General features: G+C 45.6%; 1 pseudogene; it reads left to right on the plus strand.

The window, feature by feature from the left end:
• Window positions 1-2,726: 2,726 nt before the first annotated feature.
• The window catches only part of LOC123441986, a 63,795-nt pseudogene continuing 53,482 nt past the window's right edge, over window positions 2,727-13,039 (plus strand).

Below are 13,039 nucleotides of genomic sequence, written 5' to 3' on the forward strand. Positions count from 1 at the left end.
AGAGACAGAAGGGGGAGAGGGGGGAGAGAGGGGGTGTTGTGCCGGGGGAGGCCGTTAGGCTAGGACCCCTCTTTGCCGTGTGAGGAACACGACAAAGAGGGGGGTGGGGGCGGGGTTGGTGTCGACCGTTAGGGAATCCAATTTGTCGTCTACCCGCCACTTCTTTATCTTCCGCTGGCAGACGACAAAGTGGGGGGGGGGGCATGGGCCCGTTGCCGTTTGCGTGGCTGATGGCAAACACTGTATTTACCATCAGCCATATCTTTGCCATCTGTTTTATGGAAGCTGACGTCAAATAGGTTCTTTGCCATCAGTCAGCACAGGGCAAAGAACTGGCTGATGGCAAATTCCCTCATTCGAGTAGTGTTGGGTTTTGTTTAGATAACAAGTTCGCCATAGTTGCAACTTCGCGTGCTTCGTTTGTATTCCACGACGAGACAAAGGCGTCACAGAACCCCACTTTCATCAATAAAGCTTTCCTCTTATATTTGCAATAACCAGATTGCAATCTTAGTTTCTTGCTTGTTCTTCGTTTGCGTGAAAGAAACAGATCCTCGTGGTTAGGTTGATTGTGCTCTGGCGTGGTCAATAACCTCTCAGAGTTGGTTTAGCGATTGCTAAGGCCTGATGTCCTCACACGTTCATAGTTGGATCGTCAAAGTCTACTCCGCCAAAACGATAACCACCATCTCATCGAAAGATAGGGACAACTTTGCCTCTATCAAGCGGTACTACCGATGATAAGAGGTAGTACCGCTGGTCACAGCAGTACTACCGCTGGGTTGTGCTACTTCTCCGCGAGTGGTACTATTGCTTATGTGACTCCACAGGGGGTTCTGAGGCACGGGCAGGGGTAGTTACCACTCCCCATACCCATTCAGCCCCACTCCTCGTGGGGTTCTCTCTCCAGGCGACCCAAGGGCTCCCGTGGCCGCCATCGATCTCCGTTTTCGAATGTTCTTTCGTGATTCCAACCGGTGGAATCGATCCCCACCCCTTCATCTTGCCATGGATACCATTATTGCCCCCCATTTTTCTCTTTGTTTGGTCTATTTTTTAGATCTAGGTTGTGGGCAATATGAGTTGTATCCCTTGTTTTAGACCCGATTCGCGTCATGAGTAGGGTGTGGAAGGTGGCTAGGGAGTAGACTTGATGTTCTTGTAGGAATTTGGTTCTTGTGGCATCCCGAGTAGTACTGGATCTGACCAGTGGTGGTTTTCACCCCACGGTCTCTGCCGTGAGCGGTACTACCGCTCTTCCGAGTGGTACTACCGCCTATAAGAGGTAGTACCACTCCTGGAAGCGGTACTATCGCTCTGGGTTGATATGTGCACTTCATTCCTACTATTTAAACACCCTTTCCCCCCCTTTTCTTGATTTATTGGTGACTTATGCACATTGTTTACTCTCGTGTTTTCCTCTGTTTGTGTTTTGGATCTCACGAGGTGGCAGCTCTGCTCATGCGGAGCGTAGGAAGAAACCCAGCCGTGGAACCATGAAGCGTTACCATACATCTGAGGCAGATATCTCAATTCAACGGGAGGGGTCCGTTCAAGAGGAGAGTGCTAGCGAGGCTTCTTACAAGTCTAAGGGGAAGCGCCCTGCTGTCAGGCCTTCTAAGCCCCAATCCATGGCCACTCTGAAAGCTAAGGACTTTTGGATGTCTCGCAAGATTAATCCCTACAGGGAACCTCAGGACTCATCTGTGGGCAATTGTCCCTTTTGGACCAGTCAACAACTATCTATGTACACTGATGTTCTGAAGCGTAAAGAGAACCTGTATGTTCCCAATGCCAATTCCATTGATGTGGAATACTTACAACAAAATGTCAGGCATTTCGGGACTGCTCTTACTCCTTGTAAAAAGATCGGTATACTCAACCTCATGCAGTTCAACAAAGACTTTGATCGTGAGATTGTTGCGGTATTCTTTGCCATGGTGCATTTGGGAACTGATGCGGAGAGGACTCTTACTTGGATGACCAATGGTAGGCCGCTTTATGCTCCCTGGAAGATATTCATGAACTTGCTTGGCTTTGATGATAAGGGACCCAAGAATCCTCTTGGTTTCCATCCACACAAAGAGTATGCCGCAACCCACAAGCAATCACTTCCACTACTAGAATCAAAGAATTTGCCATGAGTGAGTCCTTTGTCGTCTGCCAGCTAACGGGAAAGAAGGTCTTTGTCGTCTCCAAAAAAGCTGACGGCAAAGAAGTGACAGATGGCAAAGATATTGTTTGCCATCAATCAGTTCTTTATCGTGTGCTCGCACACGGCAAAGAGACCAATGGTAGACGAGAAAGAGACCAGGTGGGCCCCACTAGACCATGGGCCAACTCGACAGCATGGATGCTGTCAGCAACATCTTTGTCGTCTGCTGGCAGATGGCAAATAGGATGGCAACATAATGGTTGTGTCCCCCACCCCACCCCCTCTCTCCCCTCTCCCCATCTCTCTCTCCCCACCACCACACCTCCTCCCCCCGTTCCCGCGGTGGCGCCCCACCTCCACCCCACCCGCAACCCACCGCGGCATCGCCCCACCGCCAGAGCCATCTCGAGGCGCCACCCCTCCCCTTCCTCATGGCCCTCCTCAAACACCCCACGACCCTCCTCCACCACCCCATGACCCTTCTCCACCATCGCGCCCCCTCCCTACGGAGAGCTCCCCTCGCTGCGGCCCTCTTTCACCACCGCGCCCCTCCCCGCGGCGAGCACCCCTCATGCGGCCCTCCTCCACCATCCCACGACCCTCCTCCACCATCGCGCCCCTCCCCGCTGCCCTCCTCCACCACCGCACCCCTCCGTGCGGCAAGCCACCCCTCTCCGCTGCCCTCCTCCACCACCGCGGCGTCCTCCCTCTGCCAGCCTTCCTCCTTGCACTGGCCCTCCTCCATCGGCCCTCCTCCGCTGAGTTCATCTTTCTTTTTTTCTTTTTTTCAGTTCACTGCATTCGTTAGTTTAGGTTACTATTAGTGTTCATTAGGTTACTGCTAGTTTCAATTAGGTTACTGTTAGTTTAGGTTAATGAGGTTAGTGCAAGATAAATAATAAAAGAAGAATAAGTAGAATAAGAAGATAAAGGAAAAAAGGAAGAAGAGGAAGAAGAAGACTAACAAGAATAAGAAGAGGAGGGGAAGAAGAAAAGAAGAATAAGAAGAAGAAAAAGAATAGAAGAGGAGAAGAGGAGAAGAAGAAGAGGATAAGAATAGGAAAAAGGAAAAGAAGGAAGAAGAAGAGGAGGACTAGGGGAAGAAAAGAAGAAGAAAAAGAAGAAAAAGAGGAGAAAGAAGAAGAAAAAGAGGAGAAGAAGAAGTGGAGAAGAAAAGAAGAAGAAGAAGAAGAAGAAGGAGAAGAAGAAGGAGAAGAAGAAGAAGAAGAAGAATAAGAAGAAGAAGAGGAATAAGAGAAGAAAAGGACAAGAAGAAATAGAGGAGAAAAGGATGAAAATAGAAGTGCAAAAGTAGTTATATATAGAGAGATTTTTCTATCGCTATTGAATATTCGTGTTAATCGTGTGGATTTAAATGTGGAGTTGTTTCATCACTTCGAGGGTTTGGTGTTCGAGGACCTCCCCATGGGACTACCTCCCCTACATGGTCTAGTGGTGAGAACTACTGCCATCTCGCTGATTTGCTGTGTTCCGGTTATCATGCCGATGTCACTTCATTCTACTTTCATGTCAAGTCCGTGACCTAGACGTCTCCCGTTCGAAAGGGTGGCATCTACAAATATGTATGTATTTGCATATTCATAACCGTTATCCTTTTGAATTGTCCATGTTATCCATGGACAGCCCGAGTACGTGTAGATTGGGTTTCGTTTCCCGTGCTCTACCACAGTTTGAGGTAAATTTCATCACTGCCACCCCGTTGTTCTCCGGGTACACATTCTCTCGGATTGTTGCCGAGACATGTATCAGGAGAACATCGGGGAGGTGTTGTCGAAATTTTGCATCGGATCTGGAGCACAAGATGGAAAACGAACCCGATCAACACGTACTCGGGTGGGATTAGGACCCATCTTTACCTATTAGAGATAGATTCAATCCATGAATGCCCGTTTCCCTTTTGTATGGTAAAAAGTAAAATTGTGGCGTAAAAAATATAATATAAGGACCTACTGTCAGTACAAGTACCATCATGGGTGATCGTGCGTGGATGTACACTGGTCACACTAGTCAGAAAGAGATGACCAAAGAATGGTTAACAAAAACCAAGGGGTTTGTGAAAGCCGCATTTCAAATGGCCACAGAAAAACCTCGTGCCCCTGTCGTGGGTGCGACAACTTTAAAAGGATGACACAAGGTGAAATGGGTAAACACCTGCGAGGGGTTTTACGTCTTATTATAGGTGTGGACATTTCATGGTGAGTCTAACCAACGTACCAGAGGTGAGGTGGTTCGTTGTTGCACCGACGAGCATGGTATCGGGATCGAAGACATGGTGCAAGACTTTGATGATGCTCGGGATTCAGACAATGAGATGGAGGAATCTGCAAAGGCCTTCTATGAAATGTTGGAGTCTTCAAAATGTCCTCTCCACGAGCACACTGAGCTTTGTCAGTTGCAGCCATCGCACAAGTAATGGCTGTGAAGGCGCAATTCAACTTGGGCTGAGAGTGCTACAACGCGATGATGCCACTATTTGGACGCTTTCTACCCAAAGGCCATGTCATGCCTGCAAACGTGTACCAGTCGGACAAAATACTCTATGTACTTAAGAGGCCCTATGAGAAGATAGATGCCTCTAAGAAAGGATGTGCCTTATTAAGGCTTGAGTATGCGGACTTGAACTATTGTCTCATTTGCAATTCTTCCACATATGTTGTGATACACAACGGTATGGGTGAGAAGAGGCACACCAAAATCCCATTAATGTTCTTCGGTATATGCCAATCATACCAAGACTTCAATGTCTTCTCACGGTCGAAGAGACAACCAGACAGATGACATGGCACAAATTGGGCAAAAGAAACGAACTAGATGTAGATGAGAATAAGATGTTGGTACACACATCATATGCTTTTCCGTGGAAGCACTTCGACGCATTACATCTGGATAAAGCGGCAGATCCGAAGCATCCTCGAGTGTGCGTCACCACAGATGGTTTCAATCCATTTGGTATGATGGCAACCCAATACAGTAGTTGGCCTATGATACATCTCCAACGTATCTATAATTTTTGATGGTTTCATACTATTATCTTGTCAAACTTTGGATGTTTTGTATGCCTTTTATATATTTTTCGGGACTAACTTATTAACTCAGTGCCAAGCGCTAGTTCCTGTTTTTTCCATGTTTTTGACCCCTTTCAGAGGAGATTTTGAAACGGAGTCCAAATGGAAGAAAATCCCCGAAAAGATTTTTTTTTTGGAACGGAAGAAGATCGGAGAACTTGGGAGCCAAGGCAGGGGAGCCTCAGGGGCCCCACAAGCTCCCACCCCGTGGCCAGGGGGGCGCCATCCAGGCTTGTGGCCCCCTGGAGGTCCCCTGAGCTAGGTCTTTCGCCTATATAATCCCATAAATTCCAGAAAAAATCAGGAGATCATCGCAATCGCTTTTCCGCCACCGCAAGCTTTTGTCTCCGCAAGATCCCATCTGGGGCACGTCCTGGTGCCCTGCTGGAGGGGGGATTCAGACACGGAGGGCTTCTCCATCAACACCATGACCTCTCCGATGATGCGTGAGTAGTTCACCATAGACCTACGGGTCCATAACTAGTAACTAGACTAGATGGCTTCTTCTCTCTCTTGGATCTTCAATACAAAGTTCTCCACGATCTTCATGGAGATCTATCCGATGTAATCTTTTTTTGCGGTGTGTTTGTCAAGATCCGATGAATTGTGGATTTATGATCAGATTATCTATGAATCTTATTTGAGTTTCTTCTGATCTCTCTTATGCATGATTTCATATCCTTGTAATTCTCTTCGAGTTGTGGGTTTTGTCTGGCCAACTAGATCTATGATTCTTGGAATGGGAGAAGTGCTTGGCTTTGGGTTCATACCGTGCGGTGACCTCACCCAGTGACAGAAGGGGTAGCGAGGCACGCATCGTGTTGTTGCCATCAAGGGTAAAAAGATGGGGTTTTCATCATTGGTTTGAGATTATCCCTCTACATGATGTCATCTTCCTTAAAGCGTTACTCCGTTCATCATGAACTCAATACACTAGATGCATGCTGGATAGCGGTCGATGTGTGGAGTAATAGTAGTAGATGCAGAAAGTATCGGTCTACTTGTCTCGGACATGATGCCTATATGTATGATCATTGCCTTAGATATCGTCATGACTTTGCGGGGTTCTATCAATTGCTCGACAGTAATTTGTTCACCCACCGTAATACTTGCTATTTTGAGAGAAGCCTCTAGTGAACACTATGGCCCCAGGGTCTACTCCACACCATATTTTCAGCCTTACACGTTTTACTTCGTTGCACTTTCCGCTTTCGGATCTCATTTTGCAAACAACCTTGAAGGGATTGACAACCCCTTTGAAGCGTTGGGTGCAAGCTTGTTTGTGTTTGCGCAGGTACTCTGGACTTGACGAAACCCTCCTTCTAGATCGATACCTTGGTTCTCAAACTGAGGGAAATACTTACTGCTCCTGTGCTACATCACCCTTTCCTCTTCAAGGGAAAAACCAACACAAGCGCGGCCTTTGTCAACGTGTCAACTTCTGGCGCTGTTGTCTGTGGGATAGAAGCCTATATTTGTCATTCCACTCAATCTCCCCCCAGACAGATTATGCAAAGAAAGAACACATTCCTGACGTAGATAATTCCAAGGCCCAACTATCCGGGCTAGAATATGAATGTGTACATGTAGCCGCTTAAGGATGAATTGCAAGAAGCTTGGGATAATGGGTTCAAGACATACGACACTGCTAGAAAAGAAAACTTCAAAATGCATGCTTGGTACATGTACTCGATGCATGACTTCCCGGCGTATGTGCTATTCTCTCACTCGTGTGTGCATGGAAAGTTCCCGTGCCCCACATGCAAGTCAGCTCTTGAGTTTCATTAGCTGCAGGCGAGTCGGAAATATTCTTGCATCGACTTGTATAGACAATTCATGCATCCTCGCCATCAGTACAGAAAAGAATAGAATAACTTTATCAAACGTAAAGTTGTCAAAAACTCGGCACCACCTGCGTTGATAGGCCAACAGATCCTGGATCAGTTATACACTCTCGAGCTTCATTCAGAGCGTCCAAGATATTTCAAGGGGTATAATTCAGAACACGCGTGGACTCACAAGATATGCTTGTGGGATCTGCCTTACTTCGAAGACCTGCTTCCACACAACATCGACATGATGCACACTACAAAGAATATTGGAGAGGCCATTTTTGATACATTGTTCGGCATATATGGGAAGTCAAAGGATAATCGTAAGGCTAGAGTTGATCAACACAGTCTATGTGATAGACCATTACAAAACATGCGACAATCGAAAAGAAAGCAGAACTGGTCGAAGCCAAAGGCGTGGATCAATCTAAAAAGGGAGCTATCAGGGAAATTATCTTGTGGGCCAAAATACACTTGATGTTCCCTAATGGGTATGCAGGAAATCTAAAGAGGGGAGTGAAATGTAAAAATAAACATAGAATTGAAGCATCGATGGCCGAGGCATTCATTACTGAGGGGGTGGCAAACTTCGTGACAACACACCACGAAGCCAAAAATCAGCATTTGCATAATCCAAAGCCTCGGTACAATGATGTTGACCCTAAAAAGGTGGATGCAACCTCAGCCTATTTAAAGGGAAGCTCGCACCATCTGGTGCTTTGAAAGCAATAGCATTGAATGTCGAAGAATGGCAAACCATTTCTTTGTATATCTTCAGCAACCTAACAGAAGTGCGGCCGTACGTTGAGTAAGTTCTCGGTACACTTTCCCCAAATTCTAATTCCTTTGAACTGCTCTTATTCCCGGATATTTTATACAGTTGATACGTCACCAAATTCTTGGATGGAGCGGTGATCCAAAAGGATTCCGTCGAAGAGTATGAGCTTCTCGCAAAGCATGGAGGCGGCTATCCCAGTTTCATCTCTTGGTTCGGACAATGGTAATTATCATTAATGGACCATTTCATTTTTTGTTCTAATTTGTGGCTAATGCAACAATCCTTCCGTATTAAACTTGTAGGCTAATTTAGAGTCTATGGACGCCGAATTGAGAAAAGCCGCTAATGGTTTTGACTATAAGATTCGTTCATTTGAGAAATACAACATCAACGGGTATCACTTTTGTACCTCTGGCAAAGAGCTATCTTTGACCAACTAGAAATCTACAAATTGTGGCGCCTCTTCTATCGGAAAGGGAGGTACCAAGTATTATGGAAGAGTTGAAGCAAGAACTTCAATTCTATGATGAAAATCCACCGAACGTCCTAGTCTTCAAATGTTATTGGTTCCAGCCAAAGGAGACTAGAAGGACCCATGGACATATAGGACAAGTCAAAATCAAACAAAGCACCCATTTAGATGTTCCCAATGCCTATATTACGGCTCAATAGGCGACCCAAGTTTTCTATCTACCGTGGGCCTACCAAATTGATGAGAATCTGAATGGTTGGGATGTTGTTTATGAAGTGTCGCAACGTACTAGACCCCCCCAATGAAGAGGATTATGAACCTCACATTAACGCACACAGATATGACAGAGAATTCTTCCAAGAAACATGTCTTTCCAAGAAACATTTCAAGAACCGCTCTACTTCATCCCAGAACATGGAAGTAGGGAGGGACAGTGAATTTGACTTCACCCTTGAGCCGAAACAAGCACAACCGGAACTAGAAGAGGTTACTACTCCGGATGACGTGTCAATGCTTGACCAATTACAAAATGTCCTTCCACATGTTGATGCTGCTGGACCCTATGAGCACTTCATTCATGACGACATGCATGATAGTGATGATGATGATGATGATGCATTTATTGATCCGAGAGCATATTTAGTCGATCCATACTATTATTAGTTTGTATGCATCCCAACATAAATTATGTACATATCATTACTCATGTCAAGTATTGATTTTTTATGTTGTACTAATTTCTTTTACTCTTTGTCATGGCAGGTGTTGAAAGATGGTGGGCGGGGGTCCAGATTGCTCCGTGGGTACTTCTTCGTCGGCAGCTGATACGTCTCCAACGTAACGACAATTTATGAAGTATCCATGCCATGCTCGCCTATGTTTACAATAGTTATATACGGTTTTGCTGCATTTTATATGATTTATTTAGAATTAACCCGGACTGGCGTTGTTTTCAGGAGAACTACCGTGATGTTGTTTTTCTATGCAGAAATAAAAGTTCTCGGAATTGGACGAAACTTCTTCTTCTCCTTCTTCTTCTTCTTCTTCTTCTTCTTATTTTTCTTCTTCTTCTTCTTCTTCTTCTTCTTCTTCTTCTAGTCTTCTAGACTTCTTATTCTATTCTTCTTCTTCTTCTTCTTCTTCTTGTAGTCTCATTCTTCTTCTTCTAGTGTTCTTCTTCTTCTTCTTCTTCTTCTTCTTCTTCTTCTTCTTCTTCTTCTTCTTCTTTTCTTCTTCTTCTTATTTTTATTCTTCTTCTCCTCCTCCTCTTCCTGCTTCTTCTTCTTCTTCTTCTTCTTCTTCTTCTTCTTCTTCTTCTTCTTCTTCTTCTTCTTCTTCTTCTTCTTCTTCTAGTCCTCTTCTTCTAGTCCTATTCTTCTAGTCTTCTTCTTCTTATTCATCATCATCATCATCATCATCATCATCATCATCATCATCATCTTCTTCTTCTTCTTCTTCTTCTTCTTCTTATTCTTCTTCTTCTTCTTCTTTTTCTTCTTCTTCTTCTAGTCTTCTTCTTCTTCTTATTCATCATCTTCTTCTTCCTCCTCCTCTTCTTCTTCTTCTTCTTCTTCTTCTTCTTCTTCTTCTTCTTCTTCTTCTTCTTCTAGTCTTCTTGTTCTTCTAGTGTTCTTTGTCTTCTTCTTCTTCTTCTTCTTCTTCTTCTTATTCTTCTTCTTCTTCCTCTTCTTCTTCTTCTTCTAGTCCGCTTCTTCTTCTTCTTCTTCTTCTTCTTCTAGTTTTGTTGTTGTTCTTCTTCTAATTTTCTTATTCTCATTTAGTAGATTCTATTCACTTCATGGAAACTCGCATTCATGGAAGCTGGCATTGATGGACTGCTACTCTTTCCTTTTTGTTTTGATTTGTATGGATGAACAATGTGATGTTTGAAACTATGTGTATATATGGATGAACAATGTGAAGCTAGCCTATTTCTTGTCTTGCTCAATATTTTCATGATGATGTTGGAAACATGGCCTATGCTTCTTATATGATGTTTGAAACTATATATTATGTTTGAAATTATATATATCATAGATGTATTTTGAAAATTTAGGTAAATAACTGAAAACAAACAAAAAGTGGCAATAAAGGAATTTTGCTGTCTACCAGCCGATGGCAAAGGCCGTTGCCGTGTGCGAGCTGATGGCAAAGGTGCCACATGGCAGCTACATGTGCAACCTAGGTGCAACATGTCTGATCCATTTTGTCAATTTGTCGTTAGCTAGAAGCACCCAAAATGGAAAGGGAGTCGCACGCAAACGACAAAGGGCATGGCACGCACCCTGGCGGAGGTAGGGTGATGTTAGATATCAGACGGCATAGGTTGCCGTCAGCTGGCAGACAGCAAAGGTTGCCGTTAGCCACCTAATGGGGCTGATAGCTATTCGATGTCGTCTAGCCCATTTGTCGTGTGCTAGTCTAGAAAGACCGAGGGCAAAGATCTCTGCCGTCCGCTTCCGCCCGACAAACGACAAAGAAGGTCTTTACCGTTGTCGGTGTAAAAACCTTCAGTTCTTGGGCATGGGGTCCCGAACTGTGGACCTTGGATCGATGGGTTGCAGAAGAGAGGGGCGACAATGCTCATCCAGGTTTGGGCCCTCTTGAGGAGGTAAAACCCTATGTCCTGTTCAATTATATTGATGATGATGATGATTACATAGTCTACCTCGAGATCGTGTATACTAAACCCTAGGTGGAATAATCCCCCTACATGGACGAGGACCCCAGTTTATATAGTCACCGGGGGGCTTAGGGTTACATGCAACAGACCTACTCTACTTTTACTTGGTTGCCACACGAGTCTTTGGGGTGCTCCTTCTTGAATACGAGATGATCACACAGCGTAGCCCAACATAGGCATAGCCCATCAGGCCGACCTCTTGGTAGTGACCTGACTACCCGAGGACCCCTCAATTTCGGACTCCCTGAGTAGACCCCGAACTAGCCTTCAATGCCGATGTGTAGGGTCTTCAGATGATTGCGCCCAAAGTGATTGGCTTGCAAGGCAAGTTCCTTTGTCTCCTCTGAACAAGAAATGATGGTATTGGTCTTTGGCTGGCTCATGATTACCGAAGCGTTGCGGGCCCCACGGCTTTTAATTCTGCACAAAGATTAACAATATTTCTCGATTCTCGCATGGTTTTGTAGAGGAAAACACGTGTGGCAATCCTTGATGGAACCGCTCCTTATAACAAGCGGGGGAAGCGCCCTTTACAAACGGATCAAAATCTGTCTCAAGGCCCCCATCGTATCTTCCCCTCGCCAATAAGCCCTAGAGCTCTTAATACTCCTGGAATCATGGTTGGTTCATCTTCACGTCCCCTCGGTCCCCTTCCACAGGACTGTCCCAGTTGCTTTGTCTCCCTCCTCCGCCTGCGTGAGCTGGAAACGCACGGATATCTCCCCCAAAGGATCTCGCACCAACTCACGCTAGTCTGACCTCCATTGATGCGAAGGCCATTGCAGAGATCTTCCCTTCCCTGCATGGGGGAGAATGAGTTTGCCTTGTTCCCTTCCTGTTGCGAGGGGTGGGATTCCCCATTCACCTCTTCTTAAGGGGTTTATTGGAATTTTATGGGCTGCAGCTCCACAATCTCACTCCTGGTTCCATCCTCCATATCTCAAGCTTTGTGGCCTTATGCGAGATGTTCTTGGGTTGTGAACCCCACTTTGATCTCTAGAGAAGGTATTTTTGTGTCGTTCCTCGAACCAGAGGGACAACAATCCGGGAAATGGGCGGAGCCAAGGTGTGGTGTATAGCCGCTACCGCATACCCAATTGGGACACCGAAGAAGGAACTTGACGAGTGGCCCTCAGAGTGGTTTAATATCGAGAATGTTCCCCTGTTCGATCCAATTCGGAGGGGCCTTCACAAATACTCGACAGAGCCTTTGAAAAAGCATTATAGCTGGAGGCCAAAGAGTCTCTCCCAAGAGGAGCATTCCAAAGTAAAACAACTATCCACTAAGGTCAAGGTGCTTGCACATTGCGGTCTAATCATCATTGATGTAATGGTCGTGGTGATTACCCGGTGCATCCAGCCGCTCCAACAACGTACACATCCCTTGTGGTGTTAGAGCGGGACGAGTGATTCCACTCGATCCAGAAGGCTAGGACCGAAAGACCAAAAAGTATTAGCGGCCATCCTAGACTATCTCTTCAAAGGGGAAAAAGAAGATTTTAACCGCCCCTTCACAAAGGAAGGCTATTCAACATACAACCCCATCGAATACGTAAGTGTCCTAATGTTCAAAGTTTCGGGCGTTAACACCCTTTATTGTTTGATTTATAACTTCTACCCCTTCCTTGCAGCCTTAGAAGCGCTGGATCGAGATGGTAAAATGTCCCGCGCCTTAGCCCGAGGACTATACCCGTGATGATGATCCTTGGTTTCATGAAGACCCGAAGCTTTCGATCACTTACGAGGACGGGGTGTTTTCCCAGGATGGAGTTGATTAAGAGAGGGTAGCCTTTGTAGCCGACAACCCTAGTCCCCTTCCCTCTTTGGGGAGTAAGAGAAAAACGACGACCCAACGAGGGGCTGCGCCTTGGGGTCGTTGGAGCGCTCGCCGGACCACTCCCCGAACAAGATCGACCGGGATTATGTCGAGCGAGGACAGAATTCCCAAACAAAAGGTGGCGGGAGAAAACCTATCTGCCGCTCCACTCGCATAAAGTTATATGGACTGACTTATATTCCTTACGGCGATATCT

This window comes from Hordeum vulgare, chromosome 3H (assembly GCF_904849725.1).
Source record: "Hordeum vulgare subsp. vulgare chromosome 3H, MorexV3_pseudomolecules_assembly, whole genome shotgun sequence".
NCBI lineage: Eukaryota > Viridiplantae > Streptophyta > Magnoliopsida > Poales > Poaceae > Hordeum > Hordeum vulgare.